This window comes from Cherax quadricarinatus, chromosome 35, assembly GCF_038502225.1.
Source record: "Cherax quadricarinatus isolate ZL_2023a chromosome 35, ASM3850222v1, whole genome shotgun sequence".
Lineage (NCBI taxonomy): Eukaryota > Metazoa > Arthropoda > Malacostraca > Decapoda > Parastacidae > Cherax > Cherax quadricarinatus.
This window is the reverse complement of record NC_091326.1, coordinates 997,794-1,012,120: the sequence shown is the minus strand read 5'-3', so window position 1 is coordinate 1,012,120 and position 14,327 is coordinate 997,794. Positions and strand designations below refer to the sequence as shown.

The 14,327-nt window shown below is 37.1% G+C and overlaps 1 protein-coding gene across 2 annotated transcripts in view; it reads left to right on the top strand.

The window, feature by feature from the left end:
* The first annotated feature begins 1,683 nt into the window (after positions 1-1,683).
* LOC128695180 (histamine H1 receptor-like) overlaps positions 1,684-14,327 on the top strand; it is a 275,419-nt gene continuing 262,775 nt past the window's right edge. The window contains exon 1 of one of the 2 annotated variants that reach the window (XR_011392792.1): positions 1,684-8,469. The gene's annotated coding sequence lies outside the window, so the exon portion shown is untranslated. The remainder of the gene's footprint in view (positions 8,470-14,327) is intronic. The other variant, XM_070091271.1, reaches the window with a different exon arrangement.

The following is a 14,327-nucleotide window of genomic DNA, read 5'->3' as shown; positions in this document are numbered from 1 at the left end:
CTGCAGGATCATGGTTCGGGTTGAGTCTGCCTTGAAAATTACTTTGAGAGGCCGATGTGTGGGTGTGTGTGTGTGTGTGTGTGTGTGTGTGTGTGTGTGTGTGTGTGTGTGTGTGTGTGTGTGTGTGTGTGTGTGTGTGTGTGTGTGTGTGTGTGTGTGTGTATGTGCGTGTGTGTGTGTGTGTGTGTGGTGTGTGTGTGTGGTGTGTGTGTGTGTGGTGTGTGTGTGTGTGTGTGTGTGGTGTGTGTGTGTGTGTGTGGTGTGTGTGTGGTGTGTGTGTGTGGTGTGTGTGTGTGTGGTGTGTGTGTGTGTGGGGTGTGTATGTGTGGTGTGTGTGTGTGTGGTGTGTGTGTGTGGTGTGTGTGTGTGTGTGGTGTGTGTGTGTGTGGTGTGTGTGTGTGTGTAGTGTGTGTGTGTGTGTGGTGTGTGTGTGTGTGGTGTGTGTGTGTGGTGTGTGTGTGTGTATGTGCGTGTGTATGTGTGTGTGTGTGTGTGTGTGTATGTGTGTGTGTGTGTGTGTGTGTGTGTGTGTGTATGTGTGTGTGTGTGTGTGTGTGTGCGCGTGTGTGTATGTGTGTGTGTGTGTGTGTGTTTTAAACGGCTAGAATAGTGAATATAGTTTCTCATGGTTACTCAACATTACAGATCCCGAGGTAATGTGTGGAAGAAAGTTCATCTTACTAAGATTGATGTATTACAACTATCATTACCACACTCAGACAATCAGTCACCATTGTAACAGTGGTCAGAGACGCATCACACCTCTCAAATAACACCTCAGGGAATTTCGGCTATCTTGATATGTCCAAAAAAATTCCCCAATCATTGATATTCATATATTATTTTGTAACTTCTTCTCATCGATTTAAAACGCTTCATTTTCGTTATCCTAATCTGATACATTATTTTCGCAATAAGATGCAATACGATGTCTTATTTTCCTGTGATGTTAAAATGCGTAAATTACTTCAGTACATAGATGCTAAATTATGCAGGTAAATTTTTGGCATTTGGTTAGCCCATTATGTGACCGAATTATCAACATGGAATTTCACATTGTATTTTGCTTTAATTTTTTACTAAAGGCTATATATGTGGAAAATACTGTATATATTTTCCGGAAATACGGTAATTTATAGGTAAATAGATGCCCTATATTGTATTTTTAAAAGAAGTATGTTATCGAAAATGGGAAACCTGCGGCTGGGGAGGGGAGTCGCCATTTTGGTTTGAATGAGCCAAGTAAACGTGAGTGTAATGGGAAGAATTTTTCGTGCTCTAGAGGTTAAAATTGGGCTGACACCTCTCAAATAGGAGGCGAAATCGTTGGATATGCATTCCTGCATAACTTGAGATATCAGGCGACAGGACAGGACAACTCCAGGAACCTCAGATAAGTCTGTTATGTTATAACTCTGGCCAGTTGTTATTTTCATGTATAGACAGTGAGGTTTTCTGAGTATGATACAAGTTAATCTCCAGTTAAATTGGTGAGTGATATTAAGATATTTTCCTTCTGTTATGTAAATGTGTGTATATACTATAATCCCTTTTAAATTTTAATATACAGTCCACAAATTTATATATTTACCAGCATTCCTGGTGATGTATATTTCATTTAATTAATAGGTCCAGAGCAACTTGTGGATATGGCAGTGGTAGGTATCGAAGGGGGACATTTTTTGCGACCTAGGTGTCCCAAATTCCTACTTGTCTAACTGATAAATAATAATTATCTATGTTCATTTACTGTTATGTATATAATGATACATTCAGATAAATGCAATTTTCCACATTTAAATAGCCCGTTGGTTCTTCTTGAACCGGAGGTAATTAGTGAAGTCATTAATTAGTTAATTACTTAATAATTATATGTGAAATGACAGAAGGAGGTTGATGTTAAATTCACAAATTTACTTAATGTGTAGTGGATTATAACAATTACAATATTAATTTTGATAAGCTAAGCTCAAGGGTGGCTAAAGATTATATTAATGTGTATAAGTGTATGTGTAATTGATAAGCAAAGTGTAGCTAATTATATTAATATGTATAATAATTTTGCAAAGCCAAAGTGGCTAGGATTTATATTAATGTATTTGTATAATATTAATTTGATAAGACAATTCTGGCCAAGATTTATATCAGTGTATGTGTAATTGATAAGACAAGTGTGGCTAAAGATTATATTGTGTATAATATTAATTTGCTATGCCAAATTCTGGCAAGGATTATATTAATTTGTTTAATATTAATTTTGATAAGCCAAGTTTGGCTAAAGGTTTGTATTAATGCACATTTAAAATTATATTATAATTTCTTGCATGTGTAATTGCTAAGCTCAAGTAACTGGGATTTATTCAAAGGTAGGTTGTGTCAGTGTTGTGAGTTGTAATCAGTGTTATTAAGTTGAATTTAATGCATTGCATCATGGCTGAAAATGAGGAAATTAACATAGAAGACAAACATATGGAATATAGAGCAGAGAAAGTGTCATTGCAAGCTAGAAAGGGTCATGTAACCAAGGCATATAATAAATGTTTGGAATTAATGAATCAAGAAACTGTGAATACTGATGATTTAAAATTGTATTTAGATGCTTTAGGTAATAGATATGATTCATACAAATTATATTACAACAAATATGAAGGAGATTTGTTAGTAAACTCTGTAGATGAGACTGAAGTAGATCTCATGATTAATCAGTATTATGAATTAGAGGAAAAGATTCTTTCTTGTAAAAGTCAGGCCTTGAATAAATTAAAATGTGTAAACCAGGCAGTTAATCAGTATGCTCCAACAAATAATATGTCTTTGCCAAAACTCCCAGAACTATGTTTACCTGTATTTAATCCTGGTGAAAATTGGGAGGAATTTTGGTCAATTTTTAAAGCAGCTGTGCATGACAGGAGTGACCTAGCCTGCGTAACTAAATTATTTTACCTCAAAGGACAGGTAAGAGGAGATGCTCACATACTCATACAAGCCTTTCCCAATGTAGATGACTCTTACAAGGAAGCAGTTGACTTGTTGAAGGTCACTTATGGTAATAGAGAACAAAGTAGGTTGGATCTAGTGAATATCATTTTTAATTTAAAATCTCCAGATCACACTTACAAAGGTTTACAGCAGTTTAGAGTTAAACTAGAGAGCACTCTCGAAACTTTAAGTAATAAATATAATCTGAAGGAATCAGACTGGTTATTGAGTGCCATAGTACAGAATAAATTAAGTTATAAAACACTTGAATGATTCTCGAACAAATATCACAAGGGTTATTTTGGTCTGGAGGAAATAAGTTTAGGTCTACAAGAATTAATTGTGCAGTTGCAGACCAGCCAACTGACTCATTTTAAAGATGCAACACATAATAACTCTGAGGTATCTGTCAAGTTTCATAAAGGGAAAAATTATCAAAATGTTAATAATCAAAATTCATTTCCTAAAAAGAGTTGCATAGGTGCATATCAAGTAGCAGGAATCAGAAATAATGATTCTCCACAAGGTAAGAAGAATAAGTACCCTCCTAAGAGTAGCCCAGTTAATAAGAAACCAGTCAAAGAAAAGAGAGATTGTCTTTTCTGCAAGGGTACTCATTTTTCTAAGAATTGCAATGCATGCAATTCATGGAATGATAAAGTTGAAAGATTGGAGGAACTTGACAGATGTATCAGGTGTTTAGGTAATCACAATGTAAAGGATTGTCATGCCAAATTAAACTACTGTTATCAGTGTCACAAAGGAAGACACCATATAGTCATGTGTAAGGGTCTGTATGATAATGTTGATAATAATAATAATGTTGACAATCCTGACACAACAGTAGCTAATATAAAAAATGCTGCTAATATTAATAATGATGGTTTTGCTGAAGTAGCCTTACCTGTGTTACAGGTAAAAATTGATGATAAAAGGCATAAATCAAAAATGTAACTGCATTATTGGACCAGGGGTCCCAGCGTACTTTCATAAAACATAAATGTTTTGATGGTATGAAAGTACAGATGGGAGATCCCACAACTTTAAAATTATCTGGTTTTCTCTCGGATAAAAGGGCTCAATTGTATAACACTGTTTATGTAACTGTCAGGTTGGGCAATGAGAAAAAACGTGTTAATGCAGTAATTGTAGATAGACTTCCAGAGAAAATATCTACAGTAGGGCTTAGTAAAGCTACAGAAAGACTCTCACATAATGTAAATTTAGCACCTTCTGGGGTAAGTGATGATTCTGTAGGCCCAATAAATATTTTGATAGGTAGTGACTATTATGCCTCCTTTGTAAAGGGTATGGTAAAGAAATGTGGTGTCACCCTTTTGAAGACTGCAGGAGGCCATGTAATGTATGGTAGGATTCCTCGTAATAATAATTCATGACTAGAGGAAACTACAAATACCATAACTGTGTGTCTTACTCATGAAGTCGTGCCCCAGTATAATTCTTCCATAGAGGATGGTGTTGAGCCAGTGCATAAATTGTGGGAATTAGACAGCATTGGAATAAATGTAAATGAAGAAAGTCCAGACGATTCTTTTACTCAGGAGCAATACCTGAGAGATGTAAAATTTGAATCTGGACAATACTGGGTACGACTTCCGTGGAGACTGAACCATCCAGAATTGCCCACTAATTACAGAATGGCATATGGACAGTTAAAGGCTCAGCTCCGCGAACTGAGTAAGACACCAGAATTGTTAACTGCCTATAATGATATAATTGCTGAACAATTAATTAATAAATTTAGAGAAGAGGTACCTCCTGAGCAAGCCAAAATTTATGGTCACTATTTGCCACATCATGGAGTGAAGAAGGATTCTAAGACCACTCCTCTGAGAATTGTGTTTAATTGTAGTGCCAGGAGTAACAAAAATGTACCTAGTTTAAATGATTGTTTGATGACAGGTCCGTCGTTGACGGAAAAACTAGGAAATATCTTATTAAATTTCAGAGTGAAGCCTTATGCCTTTACGGCTGACATAAGTAAAGCTTTCCTAAGAGTGGGTTTACAAGAGGCTGACCGGGATTGTACCCGCTTCTTATGGACTGAGAATCCTATTGACCCACTTAGCCCTCTAAAAACCTTTCGCTTTAGGAGCGTATTATTTGGTGCTACATCCAGTCCGTTCCTACTGCAAGCGACGATAAATGCACACCTAAAACGTATGGAAAGTCCATTGAGTAAAGTAATGGGCAAACAATTTTATGTGGACAATTTCCTGGGTGTGACGTCAACTGAAGAGGAACTGTTAATGACTTATGTAGAGGCTAATAAAATAATGCAAAGTGCAAATATGCCTCTGAGGGAATGGAATAGTAATTCGTCCAAATTAAAGGACAAAATAAGTAAAGATTACCCTGGAGATGAAGTGCCAAAATGTAGTAATGTATTGGGATTAACTTGGGATACTGAGAGAGATTTGTTAATGTTAAAACCTAATAATTACAGTATGCCCAATAAATTAACTAAGAGAGTTTTGCTTACTGAAGTTTCCAAATGTTTTGATCCACTAGGTTTAGTGTCACCCCTTACTATAAGAGGGAAATTATTAATTCAGGAAGCATGGAAACTTAAATGTGCTTGGGATGAAATACTACCTGAGGAATTCATTAACAGGTGGAATGAATTAATTGGTGATTATGAGAAAATTCCAATGTTGGAGTTCCCACGCCAGGTGGCCAACCCAAATGGGAAAAATGTACTCCACATTTTTTGTGATGCTTCAAAATTGGCATATGGAGCAGTTGCTTACCTTCAATGTAATAGCGCTATTTATCTTGTTATGTCTAAGGCTAAAGTGCCTCCAATTAAATCACATACCTTGCCTCAGTTGGAATTAACAGCCATTTATGTAGGTGTCAAATTAGCTAATTATATAAGAAATAAGTTGCATGAGATAAATATTAGCGACACTGTAATTTGGTCTGATAATGAGGTATCCTTACAATGGATTCGTAATGGAAACAGTAAAATTGTGTACGTACAAAACAGAGTCGCTGAAATTAATCAGATGCAAGAGAAGTATAATAGTTTGGGTCAGCATATGTTGACATTTAATCATATACCTGGTGAGGAGAATCCAGCTGATTTCTTGTCTCGAGGTTTACCTTATGCTAAATTTGTAAATGCTGTATCATGGTTTAAAGGACCGAGCTGGTTGGTAAATAAAGCTAATTGGAATGTACAAAAGGCGTATATTGCGCCTGTTGAAATTACTGTGACCACCGCTCCAATAGTTTGTCCTCCCTTAGCCATTGATATAAATAGGTATTCTTCTTTACCCAAACTAATCAATGTAACTAAGTTGGTGTTTAAATTTCTAAACAAGATGAATATATCATATAAGTTTTCACATCCTCTTGAATACTGGATAAAGAGGGTACAGGAGGAAATCTATGGAAATGAGATTAAATTGATGATGGAAAGAAAAATTGTGAAAGGTTCCATAATAGAGAAATTGGGACTGTATTTAGAGAAGAGTGTAATTAGGTGCAGAGGTAGGTTACAAAATGCTGAATTGGGTGATTATGCTAAACACCCTATCTTACTGCCCAAAACTCATCATCTAACAAATTTAATTGTTCTAAATGCCCATAAAAATGTAATGCATGGTGGGGTACAAGATACCTTAAATTGTATTAGGGAAACTTTCTGGATTCCACAAGGACAGCAAAGTGTAAAAAGGGTGATTAAATCTTGTGTAATATGTCGCCGTGTGGATGCCAGATCCTATATGTACCCAGGTCCTCCACCATTGTCAAATGAGCAATTTGAGTCGTTTAGCAACGAACTCCGGCCGGTCGCAGTGTGGAAAATACTGTATATATTTTCCGGAAATACGGTAATTAATAGGTAAATAGATGCCCTATATTGTATTTTTAAAAGAAGTATGTTATCGAAAATGGGAAACCTGCGGCTGGGGAGGGGAGTCGCCATTTTGGTTTGAATGAGCCAAGTAAACGTGAGTGTAATGGGAAGAATTTTTCGTGCTCTAGAGGTTAAAATTGGGCTGACACCTCTCAAATAGGAGGCGAAATCGTTGGATATGCATTCCTGCATAACTTGAGATATCAGGCGACAGGACAGGACAACTCCAGGAACCTCAGATAAGTCTGTTATGTTATAACTCTGGCCAGTTGTTATTTTCATGTATAGACAGTGAGGTTTTCTGAGTATGATACAAGTTAATCTCCAGTTAAATTGGTGAGTAATATTAAGATATTTTCCTTCTGTTATGTAAATGTGTGTATATACTATAATCCTTTTTAAATTTTAATATACAGTCCACAAATTTATATATTTACCAGCATTCCTGGTGATGTATATTTCATTTAATTAATAGGTCCAGAGCAACTTGTGGATATGGCACATCGACACCATGCCTAACCCTTCTAGGGTAGGGTAGGTGCCTGAGTCCGAGCCTTTAGCTCATAAGACTGTCATTCCCATTTGCTCCCTTGGGGCGGGGATGGCAGACCAGAGAGGCCTAGCTTGTGGCTAGGCCTGGGGACAGTTGGTCCCAAAGATGAGGGGGTACTTGTACCTCCTCCCATGGGAGACTTAGGTCTCAGACACTCCCTAAAGAGGGAGCCAAGGCCGGGCCACCACTTGGAAAAGGCCCGGGCCGGGAGAATACCGGCGAATCTTTAATAATAATAAATAAATAAATAATGGATATGGCAGTGGTAGGTATCGAAGGGGGACATTTTTTGCGACCTAGGTGTCCCAAATTCCTACTTGTCTAACTGATAAATAATAATTATCTATGTTCATTTACTGTTATGTATATAATGATACATTCAGATAAATGCAATTTTCCACAATATATATATCTATAAATATATGTATGTATGTATATATATATATATCATTTATTATATTTCAAGCGTAACACCTATGCGAGGGTTATTAAAACTGTATGTAATATTTTAACCACTACTCAAGAATGCTTTGCCAACATTGTTACATTTCCCGGTTAATTATTGCTGTAATAAAAATATAAATTTACTTATTAAGGATAGTGTGTATAAAGTAGGGAGAAAACAGTTTACGTATTAGCAAGCCTAATTTATCTAATATTGAATATAATTGCTGTATAGTGTGTAAAAAACTAAGATGTAAAATTTACACTTTCTATAACACTTTTAATTGAAATAAATGTGGAATTATAAGGATATAAATATAAATCAGAGAAGTGGACAAGTTAGGTGGGCGGGAAGTTAGTCGGAGGCGCTGGCCGCCATATTTAACAAGTGGTGGTATTTTGTGCTCTGATAAATTCCAAAATTTACCCTGTGAATGGTGTATAAAGGAACATCTGGTATAGGATATCCACTGCTCTTATCCACGACTATAATTAAGCGTTGTATGACTTGTCCAGTTAGCAAGATTTAAGTAGGAAGGAGTTAATTAAGTGATGCTGTCGCAGGAGAACGTCACTTCCCATATATATTGTTACCAAGGTACACCAGGTAGGTCTTTATTGCCAAGAAAACTGTATAGTAGACATTATGACAGGTGTTATAAATAATGCTGGTGAGATTATTATCAGAAATAAGCTCTAAACCACCACGGGGTCATAGATGTAGGTAAGAATGTTGGATGTCGAGGTGTCCGGAAATATTGCTTCATACATGACATTTTTAATTATTTTAATTATATCTTAGTCTTAAACAATAGAAGAATTTAAATAAACGTTGATATTATGTTGGATCCTATTAGTCAAGCTAGAATATATATATATATATATATATATATATATATATATATATATATATATATATATATATATATATATATATATATATATATATATATATATATATATATATATATATATATATATATATATATATATATTATATATATATATTATCAATTTTCTACATGTCTATGTAGAGACAGCTTAGAAACCTTCATCGTTCTAGGCATCTAAGTTGTCAGCCGTGGCTTTGAGAGGTACATTACTGCCGGCTGTATCCTAGTAGTGGGTGATGGTCGTGTGCACATTTCTCATAAATTTGTGAGAATCTTGGATTTGTGTGTCAGTTTCCACCAGTAAATTATATAGTTATTACTTAATGCACACGTATACTATAACTTTTCCGTAAAAAGTGTTAAAAAAATTAAGATCTCAAATAATTTAATCCCCAAAAATGGGAGTAAAATAAACTCTTGAGTGTATATACACTGTGTATATGCACTGTAAATATTCTAATATAATTGTGTTTCATGTTATTTATGGATATGTGGTTCAAAATTTATTAAATTTGAAAAAAGTATCGTATTTAAAATAATTGTATTCAGTGCTTCTTAAACACTAGAGTAAATGTTATTATAAAAGATATAAAAGGAGAATGAAAGCATCTGTTAATATCGGAAATTGTTACGTAATTTATCAATCCATCCTGGCAAGTTGTACGTAGATATTGTCCCAAGGAGTCCATCAAATATCTCCATTTACTGTTAGCCTCAAGCAATCAAATTTAACCAATTATAATACACTTGAACACCAATAAATGCAATTTTATTCGACCATTTAGTAGGTTCTGGGTTTCTGCTCCCATTAAGTAATTACCTGCACTACAATTTCATTTCTTTGCGTTTTGGTTTGTTGTTTATTTTGATTGATAAACAACAATCTAACCTTAATTAACCTAGCCTAACTAAAGTTAAATTTATGAAAGTTACTGTTAAAGAGAAACTGCTAAAGATTGTATGTGAGAAATCCGACTGCTTACAAACAGTAGGAATTACTATTATTTCTGAAGAGAATGACATAATGTATTAGCAGGTATATATATATATATATATATATATATATATATATATATATATATATATATATATATATATATATATATATATACACATTATATATATATGCCTCTTCCCTCCCCAATATCATTATCATTCAGTACCTCATCTTCCCCACTACCCTTCTCTCCAATGTCAGTTATCTTCCTCATTTCCCTCCTCCTCAGCATCAGTCATTGTCCCATCTCCTCCCTCCCCACCAGCAGTCACCTTCTCCACCTCCCAGTGAGAGACCAGCTGTCCATGAAACTGATCAACGAGGACCTTGTGGACACTGAACACATTCTCGCCTCTCTCATGACCCTGATTGTATTTGATGAACTACTACACGCTTGTGTCTGAACCATTCATCGTCAGTAGTCGATGCTCGAACCTTCACATATTACTCGCAGCCTGATTAATGATAATTCAGGCTGTTGCCGTTCGTCACCTGCAGAGTTAAACTATGGTTATGTGTGTAGATTTGCACCAGTAGTGGTCAATGAAGAGGCGGGGCCAGGAGCTGAGTCTCGACCCCTGCAACCACAATTAGGTGAGTACAGGTAAGCTATGGGCACGTTACGAAGTAATTTTTTCACTCTTAGGATGGTTAGTGGAATGCACTGGAGGAAGCGATGGCGTAGGAACGCACGATACACAGCTTCGAGAGAAAGCATGATCGGGCCAGAAATCAATTAAACTGGTTGATAAAAGTTTAGATGCAGAGCCAGATATCGATTCTAGCAACGCACAGCTACCTGAGTACAATACCACAAAATTGTGTAGTTGAAGTAAGAAAATTTTATGATGGACTGATCAGATTATAACAACAGTTATATGTTTATTGTTGTACAGCGTCAGTGTTATACGTTTATGGAGATATGACAATAATATACATTCATGGAGCTATAACAACAATATTTTACATTTATGAAGGTATAACTATTTTATATATTCATGGCGGCATAACTCTAATATTAAGGGAGACTTAACTGGTTCTTGGCGCCTCGGTATATATTATTTGTATATGTATTAATATTTATTTCAGCACATATTAATAAATATATGATGCTCCAAACTCGCATGCGTTATTCAGCACAAGAAAAAATGAAAAAAAATAATACATTAAAGCGGAAAAATTGACGAGACTGAATATAAGACTATGCTGTACAACACAGAATATAAAATATGTAAATAAACGAGTGAGAGCAAGATAGGAGACGGAAAGAAGACTTAGAAGTAAGGAAAAATTATTTGAGACGACAATGTGAGGTGAGATATAGGAAGACATGAACGCTAAAGTTAAGAGTAATGGAACGATTTGTGGGTGAGAGAGAGAGAGAGAAGGGAAAATATTGATGATGGCAATAAAGATGATGATGTTGACAATATAGAAGACGTAGATGATGAGAATGAAGGAGAGGAGTTAGGAGGTAACAGTAAGTGATGGTGATGTAAGATAGAGAAGGGAATACGTAAACCATGAATGTGATAGTGGAACATGAGAGGACACAGGCTGAGGCTTCAATTCATTATCACATAAGTTTACCGGACATGAATAACACACACACACAGTCAAAGAGATGTTAGAAAGTATTTCTTTAGTCATAGACTTGTTGGGAAGTGGAATAGTCTGGCAAGTAATGTAGTGGAGGCAAGAACCATAAAGTTTTAAGACGAGGTATGATAAAGCTCATGAAGCAGGTAGAAAGAAAACCTAGTAGCGATCAGTGAAGAGGCGGGACCAGGAGCTATGTCTCGGCTCCTGCAACCACAAATAGGTGAGTACACACACACACACGTGTACGTACGCACTGTTAAAAATTTAACAGCAGAGGTTTGTGACAAGTAGCTATGTTTTTGAGTCTTGTTGGTCGTTTTTTTTTTCGTTATTGTTGTTGCTGTTATGGTTATTGTTTTTGTTATTATTCTCCCAGACTGTGGTGACCTACCACAATATTTATATTACTGACCACATTACTTACCCTGCATAAACGTTCTCCTTAATTAAATACCTCTCCCTCCTTCCCCATCTTTATCCCCCTCATTCCCCTCCCTCTTCTCCCTCCTCCAATAATTTCCATCTTGTGTGGTTGAGGTAGACGTCCTCCAGCCACAACTCCCTCCGTGGATTGCTAAGACGTAATTGCCCAATCAGAAATTCCGATTGGATCTCTGAACGCTCCATTCCTTCATCCCTGAATGTCTGACCAATGACGGCACTCCCAAAATAAGAAATTGGATGTGACATGAAATTTGAGATTTTTTGTTTATACCTGTATAGTTGTGTGTGGTATTGTGGAATTTTGTAGCTGGAATATTTAATAGTGTCTAGATTATTAAAACGCTACGCATGAAGCTTCAAAGCTCCGAAGTATTATAGTCAGGCTTTCTGAATGTCAATACCAATTTCTCAAAGAATAATAGTTCAACTATTTTAAATCATGTTAGTTAAACCCCTCTAATTCTAACACGAATCTTTAAATCTTCATTATGTGTTCGCATATTTTTTAAGTATGTTTGACATGAATGTACAAGATTACCCTTTAAGCATGATAAATTAAACGCATGTGTATAATAACGCAGCCTTCACAAAGATGGTGATTTAACGCCTTTCTTAAGATGGTGGTTTAACACCTTTCTTAACAATCATATTAACAACTTATAACTAACTTCTTAATATGACTTCTTCAAAGTAGTCAACTTTAAGTGTGAAAAATGGTCCTGCGAACTTTCTGAAGTACTAAGAATTCCCTTAAATACAAGAATTACAGTTTCCTCGGGTGCCAGACTCACCTAGAGAACCAGGAGTCAAATAAGGGAGTCCTAGATTGCTACGATACTGAGTACATTACTAGTGCACTCTAGCCTCTCCCACTCCGTCTCTCACTCTCTTCATTAGGTGGGTATGAGGTAACCTTTTATAAGGAAATGAAAGCCGGAGGGGAGAGTAACAACTTCTTTTGATTTGGAGAAAGAAATTCCGTGGTAAATAACAAAAAAAGGCACAATACCATGACTGGAGCAATACACAAATAACCCGCACATAGAAGTGACTTTGTAAATGATCCAAGTCGGACCGAAACGTCGTCGTAAGCTCCTCTCTTCTGTGCGGGATATTTGTGTATTCCGTGGTAAGGATAGAAATAGATTGGGAGAAGGAGGAGAAGAAAGATAAAGAATGGGAGAGAAACGCGGAGGAAGTTCAATACAAAACTCTGTGTGTATGTATATTATATATATAAATATATATATATATATATATATATATATATATATATATATATATATATATATATATATATATATATATATATATATATAAATATATACATACACATACATACATACAAACATGCATACACACAGTATATCTACGTCCTCGAGGTATAAGAGCTCAACCCGTATGGGTCACATAGTGCCGGGGGGTGGGGTAGAGGGAATGGCAAATATTCTTGATCCAAGTTCTTGGATCAAGAGTTAGGGATCAAAGAACTCTAACCATAATGAAGAGGATGAAAGAAAATAGAAGAGGTTTAAAGAAGTCAAGAAGAGGTTTAAAGAAGTCAAGAAGAGGTTTAAGAAGGTAAAAGTGGGGGTCTTGCGGGTGCCAGCGTGAAATGTAAGTCCTATCCTGTGGTCCTTTGTGGTGCACAGTGTGGTCCTGGTGGTCCACAGTGTGGTCATGGTCCATAGTGTGGTTCTGGTGGTACATAGCGGGGTCCTGGTGGTCCACAGTATGGTCCTGATAGTCCACAGTATGGTCCTGGTAGTCCATAGTGTGGTCATGGTGGTCCATAGTGAAGTCCTGGTGGTACACAGTGTTGTCTTGGTGGTCCACAGTTTTGTCTTGGTGGTCCACAGTGTGGTCATGGTGGTCCATAGTGTGGTCCTGGTGGTGCATAGCATGGTCCTGGTGGTCCACAGGTTGGTCCTGGTGGTCCACAGTGTGGTCATGGTTGTCCATAGTGTGGTCCTAGTGGTCCAGTGTTGTCCTAGTGGTCCACACTGGTCCTGGTGGTCTACACTGTGGTCCTGGTGGTCCACAGTGTTGTACTGGTGGTCTACAGTATTGTCCTGGTGGCCAACAGTGTTGTCCTGGTGGTCCACAGTGTTGTCCTGGTTCACTCCGCTGTGGTCCTGGTGGTCCACAGTGTAGTCCTGGTGGTCTACAGGGTGGTCCTGGTGGTCTACACTGTGGTCCTGGTGGTCCACAGTGTGGTCCTGGTTCACTCCGCTGTGGTCCTGGTGGTCCAGTATAGTCCTGGCGGTCCACAGTGTGGTCCTGGTGGTCCACAGTGTTGTCCTAGTGGTCCACTCTGTGGTCCTTGTGGTCCACACTGTGGTTCTGGTGGTCCACAGTGTAGTACTGGTGGCCAACACTGTTGTCCTAGTGGTCCACACTGTGGTCCTGGTGGTCCACACTGTGGTCCTGGTGGTCCACATTGTAGTCCTGGTGGCCAACAGTGTTGTCCTGGTGGTCCACACTGTGGTCCTTGTGGTCCACACTGTGGTCCTGGTGGTCCACATTGTG